Genomic DNA, 23,724 nt, shown 5'->3' with positions numbered 1-23,724 from the left:
TAGTTTTTTCTTTACGCTTTTTGATCTTGGGGAGTGATTGATTGATGGATTTGTGGGGTTTAACGTCCCGAAACCACCATATGATTATGAGAGACGCCGTAGTAGAGGGCTCCGGAAATTTTGACCACCTGGGGTTCTTTAACGTGCACCCAATTCTGAGTACACGGGCCTACAACATTTCCGCCTCCATCGGGATCTTGGGGAGTGAAATTGTAGTGAAGCATTTAATATAGCATGGTCACTTAGCCCAGCCAGGTACGAGACGGATAAAACAGTTTCTGGGTGCGATGTTAGCAAAAGGTCGAGGATACTTGATGACTGAGCAGTTTCTCTCGTAGGGGTGTAAACGAGCTGTGAAAGTCACTTTCCGCGCTGCATTTGGACGAAGTTAACGACAAATCATACCAGGCAATTTCGGGAAAGTTGAAGTCTCCAAGTAGTATAATTGGCACATTGGGATAAGAGTCACAAAGTGAATTCAGAACGTCATAATATTCAGCAACAAACGACCGGTCTGCGTCAGGTGGCCGGTAGCACACACCGATAATGGCGGGGGGATAAAGTGCTTTGCAGGATACAAACAGTACTTCTATGTTACTGGAAATTTCTATAACATTACATAACGACCTGCTATGAGCCGCTATGAGCACTCCACTTCCCCGCCTACCAATGCGGTCGCAACGAAAGACATCAAAACCAGGGAAATGAAGTGCCAACTCAGCATTAGAAATTGACTCATTCAACCAAGTTTTGGTTAGTACGACGAAATCACATTCGGTAGTTTCTATTATTTGTAGTAATTGGTCACGTTTAGGTATAAGACTTCTTAAATTGGTGTGAATGAGTTGAACTTGGAAAGTCTTAGCAGCAGAACGTAAGGAAGTGCTAGACTCCCGTGATTCGGAAACGTGTTCGGAACACTGCAGGTCGTGACGTGAACTCGGTGTTAGCTACGATGGTCACCGGATGACGATTTCCGAGATTTTGTCGTACACGTACGTGACGCCATCGATGACTAGCTTGTTGTATCGAAGTTTTATCTGTTTATTTTTTTCTTTGGCAAACTCGGCTAAACTCGGCTACTTTTTCGTGCGAGGCGTGTGCCCAGTGAAAAATCTTCGCTGATGCTGTATGAATACCCTCGGAGGTTTTTGGAGCATGATAGTACACGATCTTTATCTTTCCAAAATGCAAAGCGAACGATTTTGGGTCTGCTTATGGCATGGTCGAAACGGCCTGTTCTGTGAGCCCTTTCAATGTGTTTTGGTGCTAACGGAACGCCAAGGTTTTTACTGCATACGTCAATTGCTAATTGTTCTCACTGAGCCCATGTTTCATTAGCGCTGTCCTTCAGACCAAAGAATACAAGATTGTATCTTTGGGCGCGATCCTCGGAATCATCTACTCTAGCTGTGAGACTAGAAATTTCACGCGAGTTCTGCGTCGCGATTGCCTGTACTTCCTTAATGTCATTCTTAAGGAATAGGAGGGATGCGCAGTCTAAATTTTTCCAAATCTTTCAGTGAGACTACCGAGTGTTTTGTCATTTTGTGCCAGTTTGGTACGGAGAGACTTCATCTCGGTTAAAAGCGCAGCTTGACCTGTTTGGAAATTTCGCATGACTTGTAAAATGTCGGAGGTTGTTTCCGAAGGAGATGAACGGGTAGGGGGACCAGGGTTTTCCTATTGTCGCCAGATAAAAGCAACACTTCTAAGACAAGAGACACACATTCATAGGCAATTCTTGCACAACAAGTAAGGCTTGACAGCACAATTAACACCATATAACGAGTACGCGATGCATACAATAAATAGCGATTGTTTACCTGCACAAGAAACAGGCGGGCGTGTAAGCGTTGGCGTGTATAGTTGTTCGCGCTCGTACTGTATATACTTGTGCATTCATTTGGAGCGCCTTTATTTTATTTAGCAGCGTTCTTTTTAATGTCTAGCTAAGACAGTTGATGACCCCCGCTCGTTCTGTGTATGCTAATTTTGTGCTCGCTTCCTGCTTGGCGGGCGCGCTGGAAGTTTGAGCTGTTCCTGTTCTTTGTTGCTCTGTCATTGAATCATTCGCTTTTGTGACGAAACAGTGCACAATTAGCGCTCAACTACCCACCCCTGTGAAGACGCAGTTTACATTTATGTTACAGAGATCAGCCACGTTTTTTTGTATTTAGTATTTTTTATTTGTTGAGCTCATGTTTGGCAAATGTAAGGTCAAAATAAAAGTTCACGCTGTGCACTAATAACGGCGAGAACAGTTCTCAGCCGTCGAGTGATCAGCACATGTGTGAAATAAATCAGATTTTTTACACTTTCGTGCTTTAATAAAGAGAAAACGTGAGCACGTGATCTGCGCTCTGCGGTGGCTGCCTACAGGGCCATCATCAACCGACAGCAAAATAAAAGACGTTGGCTTTTGGCGTCAAGTATTAGCAACAAAACAAGTTATGTCCGCTGCACAAGCGCTGCAAGATACTGTATATAGGCAGCCATTGTAGAGAGCAGGTCATGCGATCACGTGTTCTCTTTCATAAATAATGACAGTGTCCATACTTTACCCCACATTCTAGCTTTGTCATTGGCTCTTGGACTGCGTCTAAAATTGACTCAGTCGCCCGTATTCTCGACAGAACAGTCTCAAGCAGTAGCGAAGTTTCCAATCAGACTGATGCGAATAGTGATGAGCGTAGGTGGCGGATTTTGTCGGTGAATCGATCACAACCAAAGCAAAAGAATAAGTGTGCGTGGCAATATGCACATGTAACAAATGAAAATATTCCAGAAGTGTTTGAACCTTCTCTCCTCTTCGACAGTGAAGGGAAGCAAGCGTCGGTTCTCGCTACCACTTCTCATATTTTCGCGGGCTGCAAGTCCCAAGCCCGAATTTTCGAAGCATTGCAAAACGAGGGTTATGTGACCACGTCGAGAGCAATATGGTGCTACGCTACTGACTAGTGGAGTCCCGCAGCACGCTCACAGACGTGTACAGCTCGCCTATGATGCGGGTCTGGCTGTGTCGAGTGTTGCGGGTCTGGCGGTGTCGACTGTGGGGCCCAAGGGCATTCACTACCGACGCACACTTTCTTTTTCTCTTCAGCCAAGGATGTTTGCACCTGCTATGAACAAAAAGGCGGCTAACTGAAAGCGCCATCATGGGCACGTATTGCTGCCGCACCATGGTGACGTAGACTGTGGGTGGACCCGGAGTTTATTGGAGTCTAAGCAGCAGCAGAACGGCGACGCCAGCAAGTAGACCTGGAGGCGGCAAAACACAAGAGGCCTTCACTACTTGATGTTGGGGGCACCAATTCTCGGTGGAAGCGTGATTTCCTTGACCAGAGTTTCGGGCACAGCCGCATGGTGTGCGATAGCCTGTGGTTTCACAAAGATGTGACAAAAATTGACCACATTCAAAACCAACAATTTGAGACCAACGCCAATGGTGGGTTCCAGCAAGAGTTTGCTGGCGATGACTGTCGCAATAATTACTTGGTTTACATGTTGAATAAAAATGAACTCCGCACCTGAATACCATATACGGCAAATAAAACAACTTTGTATATATTGTACACACGTTTTTGTCACTCATTTGCGGGTTAAAATGACCAATTTATGGGGTTACCTGAATGATCGCCCTGTGGTTCGCCCACTCATAACATTCCTGTGTGGATATGCGGTAACTTTTAATAAAAGTTTGGAGAAAGCGTAAATTGATGCGGTACTATTTATACGCAGGTGTACTCCTTCATGTACTCGCCGACACCATGGGCAGCGTGGGAGTCATGGTATCTGCCATATTGATCAACGAATTCGGCTGGCTGCAGGCAGACCCCATTTGCTCCATGTTTATCGCAATCCTCATTATGGTCAGGTATGAGTTCCTTCACTGCCGCTCACTGCACAGCAGTGATTCACAGATTTACATTTACATAGTACCTGCAACGCCGCAGTGGCAATACAGCAGGGGGGTGTATATACAAAGTGAGTACGATAAATAACATTTCTGTGATATTACACAATAATTTAACAAAAATTATAAAAATAACAACCTGGTATAATCTCTGTACCTAAATGAAATTTTGGTATGATATGGCACATAGCAAACAGGTACAAAATGTGAGATACTTATGCCATATTACCACAAAGACAAAAAAAGCACCGTTGTCCCTCAAGCGGACTATATCTCATGGAAGCTCACTTCACTCTCTAATTTTTGTTATAAAGAAGGAGTTGGGGAAACTAGAGGTGTTGAATGATTATTTTTCTATTGTATGCGAGTGTTGGTGTCTCTTAGGGCAATATATTGGTGCTAATAGGTATTTCGACCTATATATTCCTGTTTGGTTATAATCTATGCAACGCAAAAGCTTTATTTGAAGTTTCCTCCATCTAGAATGTAGAGTTTTCCCGCCTAATGGGGCCTTCAATTTTGAAATACTTGCGGATGAATCATACCTCTTGCTTACGAATGGGGTTGCCTGATATTAAACCTTTTCTATCGTTTCTGCACGATACTTTTGAGCTGCGTCGCAGATAACTCAAGCATAGTAATATATTCACCTCACGTGTAGGAAGTAATAAGTCTCTTTTACCTCTTTTGTGACGCAGTGAAAGCTTCAGCGAATAACAAACAACATTCTGCTAGCTATTGAGATCATTTGGTCTATGTGTATGTTCCAGTGCCAAGATTCTGTCAAATAAACTCTTAAGTAATGGATTTATTGGATGTACTAGATTGCTGAAATGCTTTTTTCAAAGCTGAAGTGATTGCATTTCGAGGTATTTAGGAACATATTGCATGTGGAGCACCAACGTGCTACTGTGTTTAAGTGATCATGCAATGATTCGGTGTCTCAGACTGAAGTGACGTGACGGTAGACGATCTGCGAATAGTTTTATGAACAATATTATGTCATCTACCATTTAATTTATATATACCAAGAATAAAAGCGGACCCAAACCACTGCATTGTGGCACAACTCAAGTCACGTTTTCATAAAAAGACTTTTTGCAATTCAAAACATTACACTGTTCACGACCACTTAAATAATTCTGGAGCCAGGTTTGCAACTTAGCAATAATATTTAAATGATCAAGCTTAACATCTATCAAATCAAGTGGCACCAAGTCAAATGTCTTGCGCAAAATTAAGAATGATGCATCAACAATAGTGCTACGGTAAAGCGCAATGAGTCTCTCATGCTAAATCTCATATTGTAAGAATTCATCGCAACCTTGACTCTCGCAAACACTCACACATCCACCCGAGTAACACACACGACACGCAGCACTTCCTTATTGTGATGCGAAGCTATATACCTCACGTGCTGTCGGCTTTCCACAGGCGCAGCTCTGTTAATTAATGCCTTTGCGCATTTATCTGTACGTATATAACAACGTCATATAGGAGCAATAAACAGTAGGTAGTAAAAAAAAAGCACTGTGTGTCGTGTGCGTTACTAGGTGGATGCGTGAGTGCTTGTGTGAGTGCTTGCGAGAGTCAAGGTTGCGCTAAAATCTTACAATATGACGACTAATCAACTACCCAAACAAGTTTTATCGATGCTGAATCTCAGTTACCTGTGTTATCTATGAAAAGACCCTGCCGAAATCTATGCTGAGCATGAGCGAAAAAATGACCGGATTCAGGATCTTTGAAGAACGCGTGAAAATGGTTGAGCTCTAATAATATGGCACAGGTTGAAATTATGTTTACAGGACGATAACTTTGTACAAGTTTTTTGCTCCCTGCCTTATACACAGCTACGACATCAGCTGTTTTCTGATCCTTTGGAACCACGCCTGTATCTAGAAACAACTTGTACATTATGCATAAGTATTATGCAATATTATCTTGGCACTTTTTAAGTAAATGACAAGATGTACCATCAGGTCCCGTAGCCGTAGTTTACGCAGTAGACGTCAAGGTTACGCAGCAGACTATACAAACCACACAATCAATTTCGATTTCAGCCATTGTATCCAATATATTTAGAAGACAACATCTGTGAGTGTTCAGTCCTTTTTGAAAACACTGGCTGATTACAAGCGTTTAGGTTTTTCAATACAAGTTTGATTATAAGTTGATTATAAGTTTTTCAGCTTTCTACAAGTGATCCGTTATAGTCCTTTCCTCAGTTAAGAGGCAAGGGATAGCTGTTTCGGTTGTTCTTGATATACTTCCAAATGACTTCTCGTAGTACGTCTGTTAGAGTGATGGTCACTTAGAAGCTGTTTATGAATTGCTCCCTGCATTAATTATATTGCGAATTCGTGTGCTTTTTTGCGTAAATATTTGTGAATATTTATTGTTCAAATAAAACGTTGCTAGTCTGCGACACTCCTTATCGTCTAGCGCTTTTTCCTCTTAAATGCTGATATGTGCCAATGAACTCAACTGAGAACATTTCCAACACACAGACAAATCCGCTTGTCGTATATTTATAGATTTCTTTTTTAAAAAGGTGTATGCGATTATACTAGAAAATTCCTTTGAAGAAAATAGCAGCTCACATGAAGGCTCACGAAAGCGGAAAAACGAAACACTAATTCAATCGTTCCTTCCTGATCTGCGTGCCTCATTATGCTCGTAAAGAATTCGCAGTCGTCTTCACAAAAAATGATGCAGAAAGGCGTGAATGCTCAAAAAAAGTTTTATGTCATTGCTTTCGAATTTCGGTGTAGCTTTCACGACTTTTTATTTCACAACAAGCTCAGAATAGTGTCCAACATTCTATAACTAAAGATATTCGTGAACACTTAGCAAGTTCGTCTGCACTTTCAACTTTTTTTATTTTTTTATTTGAACTTCATCATATCGTTCAAGGTGAAGCCGTTTTTACAGGCATCAGGGGCATTGATTGGGTTTAGTGTAGCCAATGGCACATGGTCGAAGCCTTATACGATCAACGTTCTGTTGCCGCGTCGCGGTAATGAAGTGGCTGAGGTACTCGGCTGCTGACTCGCACTTTGCGGGATGGTATAGCTGCGGCTGCGGCAGCTGCATTTTCGATGGAGGCGAAAATGTTGTAGGCCCGTGTGTTCAGATCTCGGTGCACGTTAAAGAAACCCAGGTAGTCAAAATTTCTCGAGCCTTCCACTACGGCATGTTTCATAGTCATATGGTCGTTTCGGGGCGTTAAACCCTACATATTCGGGGCGTTAAACCCTACAGCAGCGTTCTACTTTCATGATGTGGGGATGCTGACGAAGGCATCAATCAGCGACAAAATGTAATTCTACAAGCATGACACCCTCTAGACTGAAACCAGCTAACAGAACGCCAGTCGTTGATGATCTGTCCAGCGGTGAATCATTTCAGGTTATATAAACGAACTATTTATTTTATTTTTATTTTATTTATTTATTTATGCATACTGCAGCCCTATTCAGGGCTATCGCAGAAACGGGAAGTTATTTAATACTAGGCAACAGAGAAAAAAAATACAAACAAATAATACAAATTGTGAAGCAAGTACAGTCGTAACAAAGCAAAAGTAAAAACGAAGTTAATTACGCGTCAGTAAGATATTCATCGACAGCAACTATGAAGTCGGTTAGTGGTAAGGAGCGAATACTACCAAGCAGGAAATTCCACAGTTCTATTGCACGCGGAAAAAAACTGTATTTAAAGGTATTAGTACGAGCAAAGCAAGGTGTTACTTTCAAAGCGTGGGAAGTGCGGGTACAACTATCATCAGTATATGTGATGAGGTTACCATGACCAAGGCCGGAGGAGGAGTTAATCATTCCGTATAAAAATCTGAAAGCTTCGTGTTGGTATCGCGAGAGTTGTGATGGGATGTTTAATGATTGAAGGGCTGTGGTCTGCGAGACGTTGCGGCTATAGTAATGAAAAATGAAATGGATAGACTTTCGCTGAATGTTATCTAGCAAGCTTATTTCACGGTGTTTGTAAGGGAACCAAACTACGGATGCATATTCGAGAACAGGGCGAATGAGTGATTTATATAAAAGCAGTTTAGTATCTCGAAGGGCGTTAGGTAAAGTGCGGCGCAAATACCATAATTTTTTAGCGCTTGACGACATACATGATCAATGTGGCTAGTCCACATTGACCCTGTATTGACCACACTATTGAAGATTCCAGTGTTATTGCTTACAACCACATACATTGCAGGACCAGGTCTCATAAGTGCGTTGTCCACGTAATCTCATCGCAATGTTCCAACATTATCTAGATGGTTCCCAGTCATTTCGGCGTGGCTTGTGCTGAGCAGCCAGTACACGTGAAATGGAGTGGTAACATAAAAAACGAACGAAACGAGCATGTGGGCATTTTTTTTTTCTCTGAAAAAGCTGATGCTAGCGACGTAACACATAAGGAAAAAAATTGCATACACAAGTGCAAATCACAACAAAAAATAACTCAATTTATTTGTGAGGAACATAAATGCATAATGTCGTGGTGCTGAAACACACATACTAGTAAAACAAATGTATTTTTATTGAGGGTGAACCTGCGCCTACAACTCAAAGTGATTGTGGTCGTAAACAATGCTGTTAAACACCACAAAAGCCGTTTAGCTCTCCTCATTCTGAAAAAAAAAGCCACCCGCACCTTCCCATGGGTCAAACTCGAGTAAATTACGTCTCTAAGAGGTGGAGGTATCACGTTAATGTTCCGTATTTGGGTATCGTTTGACAATGTGTAATTGTTATTTCGTCTTTATTATTCTTATTTATTGGATGAAGGAGAAGCGCTGCCTTAAACGATTCGAGGGACGCTGATGCTGGGTTGTGCCCCACCACTGCTTGCATGTTATATTGCTTCCACCACTTCTACTTGAGTCAAGCGAAGTGTCGAGTCAAGCGAAATCCAAGTAAGACGCCTTTGATTGAATTCCAAACGTGTGATGCAGAGCCTACACGCACCAGTGAACAGTGAACAGTCGTGCAGCGTGATCAGTAGATTTTAACTAACAGACTGCGCATGCATTGGCCTTGCGAGGCGAGAAAGGAATGGAGAGGGAGCAAAGTTAGCCCGAGACGCGAGCATGTGGAGTGGGGGTGTCGACGACACCACCAACGCCGGATTTGCGAGTAGATGCGACTATGAAATGCTTCGCATATAAAAGCAGGGCGTGCAAACACGGGCACAAGAAGGGCATTCGGCTCCTGTGTCGATGTCTTTTCAAAATAAACACGTCGCAAGTAGCTGAGAACAGTTACTCGGCTGTCTTCATCTTCCGCTCACCGAGAAGTTCCGGCTGAAACGGAGTTTATTGGCGTAAGTAGTACTTGCACAGCAGGTCTATTGATGCGCAAAGCGGGCGGGAGCTACCGATGCAGGAATCACAGCTCGCGCTCGGCTCCTCTCGCTAAAGGCATGACCCACTGCGGCACCTAATCTTCTTCCTCTTTACAATACCCCGGCGATGAAGACGAGCCATCCTGGCAAGTCAAAGTGACACGAGTAGGAGTGGGTCATGATAGGGCTTGAGACGACTCACGTGGACAGTCTCACGACCAAAGCATCGCCTGTCTGTAGATGGCGTGACTGGCTCGATCACGTATGTGATAGGAGATCGACGTTCGACGACGCGATAAGGACCGTAAGACTTGGGGGCAAACTTAGAAGACAGACCTGGAGAGTGGAAGGGCAGTCGGAGCCAGACAAGCGAGCCCACGGCAAAAGTCTCGATTTGCTGGTCGCGGTCGTGGTGTTCTTTTTCGAGTGCTTGCTTGTCCGAGGTGAATGATCGCGCCAACTGACGACACTCTTCAACGTAGTGCACAGTTTCAGAAAGAGGGTTGAACTCTGAGACGTCGGGACGATACGGCAAAATGGTGTCAAGGGTGGAGCGTGGCTCACGCCCATATAAGAAAGAAAGGCGAGAAGCCTGTGGTTGACTGCGTCGCGGTGTTGTACGCATAGGTCACAAACGGGAGAATGACATCCCAGTTTGATTGGTCGGAATTGGCATACATGGCGAGCATGTCTCCTAGCGTTTCGTTGAAGCGCTCAGTTAAACCGTTGGTCTCTGGGTGGTAGGCTGCAGAGTTGCGGTGCACCGTGAAGCATGCCTGCAGAAGTTGTTGTAAAACTTCGGATAAAAATACACACCCTCGATCACTTAGTAGTTAACGTGGTGCCTCGTGACGCAGTATGAAGCGTCGTAAAACAAAATTGACTACGTCATGTGCACCAGCCGTAGGTAGTGGAGCTGTTTCAGCATACCTCGTCAGTTGGTCGACGCCGACAATGATCCATCGATTTCCAGCGGCAGTGTAAAGAAGGGGGCCATATAAATCGATTCCAATGCGCTCGAAAGGGCGCGCCGGACACGGTAGAGGCTGAAATAATCTGGGTGAATGGGCCGCTGTCTTTCGTCGTTGGCATAATGAACAGCACCGAATGTATTTTTGTACAAAAGTGTACATACCACGCCAGTAGTAACGCTGGCGGTCCCGCTCATATGTTTTAACACACCAGCGTGAGCATGTTGTGTGTCGGCATGAAAATATGCACACACATCAGATCGAATGTGGCGTCGTATAACCAAGAGCCGTTTATGACCATCCACGTCGTAGTTTCTGCGGTATAGTTGCGCGTCCCGTATCGCGAAATGCGTGACTTGGTGGTGAAGAGCGTGGTACGTAGACGTTCAAGAGTCGGAAAGAATGTTAAGGAGAGATGTTATCCATGGGTCTTTGGGCTGTTCAGACTACATGTTTGAGACGGAAATGGGAGCGATGAAGAAGTTGGCATCCGAATGCAGGTCTGCGCTGGATCGCACTGGTGATCGTGAGAGGGCGTCCGCATCAGAGTGTTCTCGTCCTGAGCGGTAGAATACATGAATGTCTAATTCTTGTAGGCGAAGAGCCCAATGTCCAAGGCGACCTGAAGGATCTTTTAGTGACGCCAACCAACAAAGTGCGTGGTGATCTGTCACAACGTCGAAACTCCGTCCGTACAAGTAAGGACGAAGCTTTCTTAACGCCCAAATGATGGCGAGGCATTCTTTTTCAGGTACTGAGTAGTTCATCACCGCTTTTGTGAGTGCGCGGCTTGCATATGCGACGACGTACTCTGGTATACCGGGCTTTCGTTGCGCGAGTACTGCTTCCAGACCAAGGTTACTGGCATCTGTGTGCACTTCATTGGGGGCACTTGGGTCGTAATGGCGTTGGATGGGTGGGGACGTAAGCAGGCGGCGCAGTGCAAGGGAAGCTTCGTCACATGCCGAGGTCCAGTTAGAAAGATTAGCTGGACCGTTCAGTAGTTTCGTTAGTGGGGCTATTATTGATGCAAAGTTGTGGACGAAACGGCGAAAATACGAGCACAAGCCGATGAAGCTTCTAAGTTCTTTGAATGAAGTCGGCTTCGGAAAGTTGGCTACGGCTCGAATTTTATCTGGGTCGGGGCAAATTCCATCCTTTGACACAATGTGACTACGTGTAATAAGATGGCAAGCCCCAAAGCGGTGCTTCTTTAGGCTAAGCTGGAAGTTCGCCTTAGTAAGACACTGAAGATTAGTGCGCAGACGGTCAACGGGGGTAGGAAAATCAGGAGAGAATACGACAACATCATCAAGGTAACAAGCAAATCTGCCATTTAAGGCCACGTAAAATGCTGTCCGTCATTCGTTCAAACGTTGCAGGTGCAGTGCACAGACCGAGTGGCATAACCATGAATTCGTATAAGCCATCCGGTGTAACGAACACTGTTTTGGGACGGTCACACTGCCATCGGAGCCTGCCAGTAACCTGAACGTAAGTCCAGCGAAGAAAAGAATTCGACACCTTGTAGGCAATCGATAGCGTCGTCGATGCGGAGTAGAGGGTATACATCTTCCTGTGTAATTTTCTTCAGTCGCTGGTAGTCGCCACAAAATCTAATTGAACCGTCTTTTTTCTTCACTAGCACAATAGGTGAAGAGCAGGGAATAGCAGATGGTTTGATGACGCCGCGCTGAAGCATATCGTCCACCTGCTCTGCAATTACACTTCGTTCCTTGGGTGATACGCGGTAGGGGCGTTGCTGCAAAGGAGGGTGCCTTCCAGTGTATATTGTGTGAGCGACGGTGTTAGTTTGACTCAGTGCCTTTTGAGGAAGGTCAAATGAATCTCGGAATTCACGTAGAAGGGTTATTAACTGGTCCCGTTGATCCGGAGAAAGCTTGCTGTCGATGAAACAATTGAAGATATCCGAGGAGTAGTCGGAGGTGTAACAGCGTTCAGTTGAAGTTGCTTGCCAGTGTCGTGGGACTCAATAGGCACAATAACGTTGTCATCAACAGGATGAACATAGCCCAGTGTTTTGTGAGCTGTTAAGGTGAGAGGGAATGAGGTAGGATTGCAAACGACAATTCCTGAAGTATCTTGGTGAGGTGGCAGAACGGCGTACGGCAGAGACGTACCGTGGCGACGACTGAAAACGTCAGATGGGGAGAACACAATGGTAGAGACGGACGATTCAGGGCGATTGACGAGGACAATAATGCCACTAGGAGGAGGAACATAAACGTCGGAAGCAACAAGAAGCTTGCCAAGGTGAGTGCGCTCATTGTCGGCAGGTGGCGCATCTGAAAGCGCGGAAAATTCTACCTGCGCGCGAGCGCAGTGAGTTACGGCGTGGTGGCGCGACGAAAAAATCCCATCCAAGTATCACGTCGTGGGAGCAAGTGGTCCACACGAAAAACTCGATGTGGTACATGACGTCCTGAATGTTAACTCTCGCCGTACATGCTCCGACTGGTCGAATTGGTTGCGCACTCGCAGTATTCAGCAAAACGTCGGAAGGCGGCGTCACTACTTTTCGCATCGAACGGCAGAGTTTCTGACTCATCACAGATACGGTGGTACCTGTATCAACAAACGCAAGAGTTCGTAGAACTTCAATAAACACTTCCTGAACGTTTGTACAATGCGACAATTTTGCAGCTCGTGCCTCCGGAGCTGCGGCAGTCAGTTTTTCGTCTCTAGGGGGTTCGGTCGGTGACGCAGAGAGGACGGAGAACGGTAGCGGCGTGGTGAGTATGAGCGACGGGGACCGAATGGTCGGTGGTCAGCAGCAGGGCGGTGGTCTAGTTCGGTTGGTGACGGGAAACGTTCCACTGATTGTCGATCGCATTGACGTGGCAGTTCTCGTTGCGCGTTGTACGGGGCCGGTGAAGGGTATTCAGAAAACCTCGGAGCTGCAACCGGGCCCGTTGCGAAGCGCCGGTGACAAAAGTGCACCACGTGACCTGGATATCCGCATGCGTAACAGATCGGACGATTGTCAACTGTGCGCCAAGGGTTTCCGTTATAGTGCTGTTGTGTTGCTGGAAATGGCATCGTTGATACAAGTACAGGCTGGGAGGTCGGCCGCAGCGGAGGTCGTGGGGAGTAGCAGCAACAACAGCGTAAGTCAATGGCGTGGTGACGGGTGATGTCTGAGAGACGGACGGCAGTGCCTCAGAGACCCGCGCCTGTATTACCTGCCTGATGGCGGGTGCGAGACGCTCAGAAGAGGGTTCCGTTGCCTGCAGATACGACAGGCATGAAAGTTGTCGGGCCACCACCTCGCGCACATATCGTTTGATTTCCGACATGATTTTGCTGTGGTCTCCAGATAGGGTCAATGCCACGAGAGTTTCATCGGTAGCTGCTGGCCGCCGTGTCATCACCTGTTGTTTGCGCAACACCTCGAAGCTCTGGCAAAGAGTGGCGAGTTCGGACACGGTACGTGGGCTCTTGGCCAGCAGCGTCTGGAAGGCGTCGTCGTCTATCCCCATTCAAAATGTGTTTTATTTTGTCAGCTTCGATCATTGAGGGCCAAGGTGCTTGCACAAGTCGAGCACATCCTCGATGTAGCTTGTGAAGCCTTCCCCCTGATGCTGTGCACGTCCCCGTAGGTGCTGTTCGGCACGAAGCTTGCGTACCTCGGGGAGACCGAACGCATCGGTAATGCGTAGCTTAAAGGCACCCCAAGTGGCGAATTCCGTGTGGTGGTTGTTAAACCAGAGACTCGCTAATTATTTTAGGTAGAAGGGTACATATTTCAGCTTCAAAGGGTCGTCCCACTTGTTGCTTGCGCCTACTTTATCAAATGTCGACAGCCAATTTTCTACGTCTTGCTCATCGGTACCCTCAAAAAAGGTGGATCGCGCACGCGTAGCGCACTGGGCACGATGACTATCAGAGGCTGGGCCGTACCTTCCTTTCTTCAGCCATTTCTGGGATGGCAGGTAGTTTGCTGTTGTGGAGCTCTAGGTTGAGTTACCCCGCACCTCCACCACTCTGAAACGGGGTTTATTGGCATAAGTAGTATTTTCACAGCAGGTCTATTGATGGGGAAAGCGAGCGGCAGCAACCGACGCAGGAATCACAGTGCTCGGGGGAACAGCTCGCGCTCGGCTCCTCTCGCTAAAGGCGTGACCACTGCGGCACCTAATCTTCTTCCTCTCTACATGGCCAGGTGCTCGTGCCACGATGTCCTCTGCTGGGCGCAACAATAAGGCATACATGCGTACCCTGGGTACATACACAGTGATGAGTGCCCTATTCGAATGCAGGCCCGTTGTCGCGGCGTAATCTCCTCATCATATGCATAGTCCCCCTGCGTCAGACAACAAAATGATTCCTTGTAGGCTCACTCGTTTTTTTGTTTTCAGACATTCCTGAAAAAAACGCGAGTGGCGACTTGCCTTGTTTTTTTTTTCAACGGTATCGACCAGGTCAACTGGATTGCATGGATGCTGACGACTTCAAGCCCGTGGACAACGCCAAGCCCAGCGACTTCATCTCCAGTCTGAGCAGGTTTGCCGAAGCGTTCAACTATGCGTATCTACCGCCACCCGTACCTCACACTCCATTATAACCGCTCGACAAAGGAAGGTTGTTGCCAATGAAGCTTCCATGACGACGCCAGCCCCATTTCACCAACGCTAGTGCAAATGTGGGACCAGCTCACCACGCCTGACACACCTTTCCCCTAGAAGACTACAAGATGGCCTTTCGTTTAAGAGGCGTGGGGTGTTCCGGGCCCTCGGACGCAGACAACAAAATCAAGGACGAGAAAAATTTGTGAACTTGACAAAATTACACACACTATGGACAACCAGACTCTACACGCAGCATATGCATCCTAAACCTGCTACTTCTAAACCTACAGATGCACGAGTATCAGTTCGTCCCGAAGTCTACGTTCATCCGACGTCACTATTTAACTATGTGGATGTCGACAACTGTATTACAGGTTCATTTTATGTTAATTAGAGCTCTCAAGGTTTGAGCATTACAAACAGGCGTCCGCGACAAGACAAAACTATTTGTTTTTATATAGAATTTTCGACGAGGTATACCCCATGACGAGCATTTGGGAATCATTAGATCTGACGGGAAATATGGGTCTCAATGGAGAAGAGTTTCAGGAGTCGTACGACAAACAAATGGCAAGAGCACAAGAGGAAGAAGCTGCCATACGTGATGCTAAAAAGCAGCATATTGTATTGCAAGCTCGCGCCAAGAAGGAGCACTCAGACTCATTTACGGCCGTCACGTTCCAACAAATTTGGACGCAGTGGTCCTCCATGAAAATGATGCCCATGAGATGGAAGCTAAAGTTTTTACGCTGCGAGCGGAAAAGCTCGGCCACTTGCCCGGTCGCAAATCACGAAACAGGACTGTAGCACCCGGCACTTTTTCTCTGGCACAGACCCATCACATGCAACGTGGGTGACGAAGTGTGGGTCTGGACACCCATTCGGGTCGTGGGCTCTTTGAAAAACTATTACAGAAGAATTGTTGCACGTTGATTACCAGGTTGTTTCTGATGGCCGCCACTGTTCAAAGCCCAAAAGACATTCGCAGAGAAATTGTTCATGTGCTTAAGATGAAGTCACACCTTCAGTGACTATACTGTTTTTCTGATATATGAACCCGCATCATCGAGAGAGAGAGAGAGAGAGAGAGACTTTATTAATTTCCGGCAGATTGCCAGGATGGGTTCCCACCTAGGGGCCAACAGAGAGACTGTGTCTCCCGGCAGCTTCTTTGGCCTGGTGGATCGCCCAAAGTTGTTTGTCCAGGCCCGAACTGAGCAGCGCAGTCCGCCAACGCGCTCGAAGGTCTTCATTGGAGGCCGCGACCCCAGAATTTTTGACTAATGCTGGAAATTCGCATAGGATATGGTCAAGAGTGGCTCTGGTGGTACAGTACTGGCATAGATTAGAACTATAGACGTCGGGGTATATGTGGTGCATGATGACAGGGTTCAAGTATGTGCGTGTTTGTAGCTGCCGCCACTGAACGGACTGGGCCAAATTTAGCTTGGGGTGAGGCGGAGGGTACTCCCGCCCTTGCAGTTGATAGTGTTGAATTATGTCCTTAAATTTAGTGAGTCAACCTTTCCATTCCCACACCAGCGCAGAAAGGTTCGTTTGGGTGGCCGCTTCATATGACGTGACGTGACTCGGAACGCAAGACCTCGAACCACGTTGTGCGCCACTTTATTCGGGCTGGCCTCCGCGTTACCTAGTGGTGTGTGGGCAGGGAACCACAAGATGTGTACGTATTTGTCCGCCTCGTGAATTTTGCCTGTACTAAGAATCTGCAATGCCTCGTGGGAGATTCTGCCGCTGGCGTAGTTTCGAACGGCTGTCTGCGAGTCGCTGATTACGCATGAGGCGTTAGTGTGGGCTATGGCCATCGCGATAGCCACTTCCTCTGCCATTTCTACGTTCCCTGTGTGACGCGCTGCTTTTGCATTGTTGTGTGTGGTCTACGACAGCAGCCACGAAGCGGTGACGTTCCTGGTAGCGTGCTGCGTCGACAAAGACTGCCTCATGGTTTCGCCCAAACATCTTTCACATGGCTCTGGCTCTACTGACACGTCTGCCCTTGTTGTGTTCAGGGTCCATGTTTCTTGGTATGGGTGGTACTGTTAGCTTAGCACGGATAGTGCGTGATATCTCGTGTTTGTCTCCGTGTTGAGTGTGGTAAGAAATATCAAGATTACATAGAATCTAGCGGCCTGGCTTAGTCTTGGCTAATCGCTCGAATTGGGAGATTCGTTGCGCCTCAATAAGTTCCTCAAGGGTATTGTGTAAACCAAGTTGAAGGAGTAGTTCGGTGCTGGTGTTTTGAGGCAAACCTAGCGCTTGTTTTTCAGTTTTTCTAATTAGGCAGTGAGTTTTGACTTTTCCGCCGTGAACCATTGGTGGTCCGCCGCCATATAAGTGATGTGACGTAGAACAAATAATTGGATCAAACTAATGATGCTAGCCTCTTTCATGCTTTTGTGCTTATTGGTAATGCGCCTAATGAGGTGCATCGTGTTAGACACTCTGGCTTCAATGTTGCAAACTGTCTCTCCGTTGGTACCCTTACTTTCTATGATCAAACCTAGCACTCGGATTTTGTCCATGGTGGGTATGGCGTGACCATCGCTTGTAGTGAGTTTTGTATCAGCGTGTGCCTGCGCTTGGGGATGTTGTTTCGGTGGCCGACCTCTAAATGTAGGGCGATTTAGCAGTAGCTCAGATTTCTCTGCCGAGCAGGATAGTCCAGTTCTTTGTAAACACCGTTCGACTGTGTCAATCCCCTCCAGTAATCTCTGTTCAATGGAACCGTCACTGCCATCGCACACCCACAGGGTGATGTCGTCGACGTAAATGGCGGGATGAAGTCCTTGGATGGTTTGAAGTTTTGAAGGAAGACCATTGAGGGCGAGGTTAAACAACAAAAGAGAGATCACGGAACCCTGCGGGGGGCCCGCACTTCCTATGGTTATTTCGGACGAACTGGGTGCTCCCACAGTGATAGTGGCCGTTCTGCTCGTAAGAAATGCCCTTATATAGTTTTATGTGCGAAGCCCCAAATTTTGGGTATTGACCAGATTTAGAATAGTGCTATGCGTGACAGAATGAAAAGCCTTCTTGAGATCAAGACCAAGTATGCCCTTAGTGGAGCGTCCGGTACTGTCTATGATGTGATGCTTATGCTGCGACATGACACCTTGCGTTAAAAGACGCCTACGGGAGCCAATCATGGTGCGTGGGGAAAAATCATTGTCTTAGAGGTAATTTGTCAGTCTAGCCAGGAAAGTGTGTTCCATCAATTTGCCTATGCAAGATGTTAAGGATGGGCCTAAGATTGTCAGTATTCAGTGGTTTGTCTGGTTTCGGAATCAGAATCACCTTGGCTGTTTTCCAATGCGGGGGCAAGATTCCGGTGTTCCAGCACTTATTATTACAGTCTGTTATATGCGTGATCGACTCATCGTCCAAATTGCGTATCATCTTATGCCTGATGTTGTCCGGACCTAGTGCAGATTTGGTGTTAAGTTTTTGTAAGGCTGCACGGATATCCGCTTCGGTGAATTCTTCGTCTAGAGTGGTGTTGACCTGGCCCGTATAATCTGGATGCTGCTCTACCTCCCTAAGATACTCCTCGTCAGTGCCCTTGTAAGCATGTATTAGTTTATTGATGGTTTGTCGTTGGGCGGTTTTGCTGTCTTCTGGATCGAGCAGGAACTGTAGAAAATGCATGTTTTACTATGACTTAGCTGCCTGTCCATCGCATCGCAGCTTTCATCCCAGTGTTGCCGGCTTAGCTGTGTTGCATACATCTCTATCTCTGTATTGAGGAGTGCTATGCGTTTCCTGGGATTTCTGTTGTGTTTCTGTGTCTTCCACCTCTTTTGGAGCGATAGCTTTGCCTCCCACATGTGGAGGAGCCGGCTATTGATCTCTTCGAGGTGTGCCTACGATATGGCTGGCATTATTATTATCCTTTTTAAGCGCGTGTATGCAGTCCTCTGTGTCGCTGATGGGTTGGACCTGGTTCTCACGTGAATTGCGGAACTGGGTTTAGTCTACCAACTTTAGCTGTTTTCCCATGGGTTTACGTGGGCCACCTTGAACATGTACCTCGATGATGTAGTGGTCGCTACCCAGGTCCTCTAGGGTATTTTTCCAGGTGGCTGCTGATGTGCTTCTCGTGAACGTCAGATCAGGCGTTGTGACTTTACTGGAGCTAGTGCCCGCACGTGTGGGTGTGCTACGGTTGGTGATGAGAGTTCATCCCTACTGCTGCGAGTCAAACCAGAGGGCCCTACCTTTAGGAAACACATAAGAGTATCCCCAGGCAGTGTGTGGTGCGTTGAAGTCACCCGCTATTAAGATGGGATTTTGGCCAGCGATGTTGTGGGCGCGTTTAAAGAGTTTGAGAAAACTGTGCTTCTTTTGTTTAGGGTTGCTGTATATGTTCGGTATAAAAAGACTTTCGTGTGTCGTGCTGCGTGAACGTAAGGTTTCGTCTAACTAGGGTAGTAAGAACAGTCGTCTCCCCGTTGGCATGTCTGATTGAGCGGTAGCCTGCCAATTTAGCGAGACAATGTGTCTCCTGCAATAAAATGACATCGGGCTTAACTCTCCCCTTAAGGTATTGATGAAGATTTGCTTGCTTATTCGCGTAGCTTCTACAATTCCATTGCCAAATCGTTTAGGCGCGATTTGTAGCTATTATGATACGCAGGGGGTAGGAATGTCGCCTGCGGTATCACACTGAATGCCGACGAGGAAGGTTGATTTACATTCGCTGTGGGGTCCAGTCCACTAGGTGGCCGAGGGGTGATTCTAGCCTTCACAGCAATGATTCGCTGTTGTAGGTGTTCGTTTTGTTGCTGGGTAACCACAGCCACGGCACACGTGGTCTTTCGGGTTTGGGCATACATCTGCGTGGTGCCCCAGGCGACCGCATAAGTAACACGTCTTTATCTGCTTGCGGTAAAGGGAGCACTTCAACATTGCCCCACCGTATCGAACGTATGTTGGCACGCGAAAACCAGCGAACAGTACGATTACCGTCGTTGTGTTGCTGATGCGCTTTGCAGCGATGGCTGTGGGGTTTTTTGTCGTAATCACATTTGTTGTAATATCTTGGGTGGTATCTTCCAACGAGATATCACGTATCACGCCTTTTGACGTACCGACTGGTGCTGCTTCGTATGCGCTGGTATCGTACGTCTAGTTGCCGATCACAATGCGAGATGTTTTCTGGTATCTATCAGCATGCGCCTCGGTGGGTGTGCTCACCACGATGATATTTTGCTGGAAGTTTGGGCATATTATGTCCTCATCTTGGGCGTCTCTCAGAATTTTAGCGGCGTGGTAAACGCTAGTCGCCTGTCGGGCGGCTCCTTGATCGGTAAGTCGAAGGCCGCCTCTAGGTCGGATGATGATATTGTAGTCGCCTCGGGGCAGTGGAGGTATCCGGCTTAATCTTGTTATTTGACTCAGGCATTTCTCACGCCATTTCCTGCTGTTATTCCCTTGTTGAGAATCCGCACCGGGTTCTAGAGATTGCCTGTGGGTTGACTTCTTTGATCCTACGGTGCTCCATCCTGTGCTTTCTTTGAATTCTTCACGGGAATCGGGTTCTCCCTCCGCAGTGACCTCCATTTTTTCTCAGAAAGTCAGATGCGTCAAACGCGCCGACCGGCGTTTCTCGGTGCCCGCAGAGTTAGGCCAGCCTAGGCAGCGGCGTCTCTAGCAGCTGCGCTGCCGGTGGCTTGGCAGGCGTTAGGCGTAGCTCTCCCACTAGCGTGGTTGACAAAAATGCGTAGGTAAGGGTGTCAAAATTCAAGTCCCCACCTGGAACTTGGTGACGGGCGATTTGTAATGGCCAGCTGAATACGCGGGTACCAAAGTCTTGTGGGCTTCTAGGTGACTTCCCCCGCATCATCGGGACGATGTTTTTTTTTTTTTTTGAAGGGGAAATAATGCCACGTGTATGTGCCAGTGGCTCGGACCCGCGAGCAGCACGAGAACACTTGGCCAGGACAAGGACAAAGAAGACATTGCTGCCCTATTCACAGGTTCTGATAAAGCTTGTTTTTTTGTCGTTCCGCATTTTATCCTTGATCCTGCATCGTCACTGTATGTTGGACATATTGTCAGCGTTCACTCAAGGAACTTCTATCGTTTCATGTATTACATTCCAAACTTGTACTAAGGGCCGTTGTTTCCATATGCATTAAAGGAGCAGTGATGACATTTCATGCGCATAGAACGCAGAAAAGTTTCAGTAATCAGATTACGTTGCTGCTGCCAGCTGGCTGCCCTGGTTCTGTCGTGGTTGCAGTGTCAGAAACCTTCCTTCAAAACCTATGCAATCGAGAAGGAACCGGCAGCCGATAGGAAAAAGGCTCATGATAATGCTATACGTGCCCAAGGTTGCTCACAACATTGAGAACGTGGCTAACAGGTACAATGTACGTTTGGTGTTTTCAGCGCCCCACAAGGTGGCTAACCTGTGACCACGAATTTTTACTCCACTGATGTCTTTCGCGTGTGGGAAGAAATACGCAAGACTGTATGTCACCTGATTATTGGACGTGGTGCACGAGATCCCACTTAGTCGTGGTGAAGTTTATATCTGTCAAACATGCCGGTGCGTAAACTACAGAATTATGATGAATGAACTTTCTGTAAAAAATAAAAATTTGGCACATTTGTTTGTGCATTGTAGTTCCTGCAACTGTGAGCTCGGTTTCCCGGTGTATCTGTTCTTAGAAAAGGTAATAATACCTTAGTGCGTGAAATGATGAAAGCATAGTATGTTAAAAATAGGAGACACATCTGTGTTAGTGATACATCTGTTGCTCAAAATGCTGGTGAGTTTAACTCCTTCAAATACTTTCTGTTTAGTAGTTTTTTGTCTTGTTTTGTCAATCTTATCGCGTGTTTCCTGACGAGCAAGTGAGTTTTTGTGAGCACGCAAGGTTGCTCCAGTCACATATCTTGCTGATGTTCTGAGAATAAAGTTAGTTGCGAGTGAGCCTTTTCTTTCCTGCCCTCTATTCTTCGTCTTTGAAGGTACGCATCGTTTTTTCTTTCAGTAAAAGGAGACTGCGGGTCTATGTGCGATGAACTTTCTTAATCCCTATAGCTTTTTTTACCACTCCCAACACGGCTCTCGAAGGGGCTACTGGTGTGAAACACAACTTGCCTTCTTAGTCCGGGGCCTTCATGCTAACTTTGATATTATTAAACCAACCAATTTCATTTTCCTTGATTTTGCGAAAGCCTTCTATAAGGTCGCCCACAAACGCCTAGTAATGAAACCATCCTCATAAAACCTGCACGCATATGTACTAAGTTGAATTAGATTATTCTCGACTAACCACACGCACTGATTGTTTCCAAATCGTTTTTTGACAAACCTTCTTTCAGTTTCATCGGGTGTCACCACAAGACTCTGTCCTTGATCCTGTTTTTTTTTCTCAATTACTATAAAGACTTTTTTTGCATGTATGCTTTGATTTCCACATGTTTGTTGACGAATGTGTTCTTCATCATACCGTTACTAACCCTTCTGACCAAATATTTTTACATGAAGGCTTCGACCACAACCTACAATTGTCGCATGACTGGCTTATGTCCTTAAGCCCTCCCAAATGCAAACTAATCTCATTCAATCATCGTGTAAATCTTCTTTGCTTTCCTTATAGCAAAGCCCACGTCACTGTCGAAACAGTAGCCACTCATAAATTCCTTGAAAGCACTCTCTCGCACAACTTGTCATGGAACACTCACACTGGCTACAAACACATACTCTTCTATTATACCATAAGGCTTACCAAATACTTACCCACAGCTCCACTGGTACAAAAGATAAATACGAGACACCAGATTTTAGTGGTTGCAGAAGCCAATAAAACATAAATGAAAAAATAAACGTTATTCTCTCACTTCTGGACACATCGAAAGAGTAAGAAACTAGTGTTGTACATGAAAAAGGCTTAAACAATGACGCGCACACAGCTTAAGTTGAGTGAAAAGCTTTGAAACAGTTTTTCATTCTTGGTATGCACAAGTGAACATTGCTCTTTTCACACGTGTTTTTTTTTTTTTACTTATCGTTGCATCACTCCAGATTGCATCTCTGTTGCTAGATGGTTGGCAGATGCCAATGACCAACTTCATCAGCCCGTACGTCGGAAACAGGCCGATGTAGGGTGCAGTTTTGGCTTTTAATAGGCTGAAAGGGAGGCGAACATGGTCTTCCGCGTTTGCCGTTCCGGTCAACAATTCAAACTTTTGCGAGAGTTTCACCTATGTTCAAAGTGAACTCCAGCAAGTCTATTTGGTCTCGCCTGCTTACATCATGCCTTTCAGCATGACACACTTGTATTCCAACCAAGACTTCATAACAGCAAGGTTGATGAAGTGCTCAATCGTTTTAATTGTCTATTTCTTTCACCAAATGAGTGGCCAATACAGGCTTATCAGAAAATCGGTTTTGTTGATGCCCCCCATGCTGCGATTTCATTCCCACACAACAACGGAACGTTTCACGTTTCACTTTGATGAAAGCGCCATCCCCCTTGCTCCACCTTGTGACTTCATCTTCGTCATCAATGCCGAGGAAATTGGATGCCAACGCTACCGTCTGGTTGTCGATCCACGTTGTTAGGATTATTTTTCCATCACTGCCTGGCATGGCGTTGAAAGATCCCTTGCCTTTCTTTTTCAGCTCCTTTTCTGCTTTCTATCAGCATATCTCAACCAGGTTAGAACAAATTGTTTCAGCAGCATACATTTCCTTTTCAGGAAGGATGCGCAATACTGGCAGGGAGGAAAAACAATTGTTAAAAAAAGTTTCTTTCTGGTGCCATCAGGTATTATCTTGACCAGGTGAAGTGCGAACGCTCCGGTGATTCTGTCCTTCTTCTTTTCCGGGTTGAGCTCAGTTGCAGAGTCTTGG

At 46.2% G+C, this 23,724-nt stretch overlaps 1 pseudogene; it reads left to right on the top strand.

Annotated features, from left to right (window-relative positions):
- LOC119164365 (zinc transporter 7-like) overlaps window positions 1–23,724 on the top strand; it is a 642,854-nt pseudogene that overhangs the window by 447,479 nt on the left and 171,651 nt on the right.

Source organism: Rhipicephalus microplus, chromosome 3 (genome assembly GCF_043290135.1).
Source record: "Rhipicephalus microplus isolate Deutch F79 chromosome 3, USDA_Rmic, whole genome shotgun sequence".
In the NCBI taxonomy this organism is placed as follows: domain Eukaryota; kingdom Metazoa; phylum Arthropoda; class Arachnida; order Ixodida; family Ixodidae; genus Rhipicephalus; species Rhipicephalus microplus.
The sequence above is the reverse complement of the archived record's forward strand: the minus strand, read 5'-3'. Positions and strand labels throughout refer to the sequence as shown.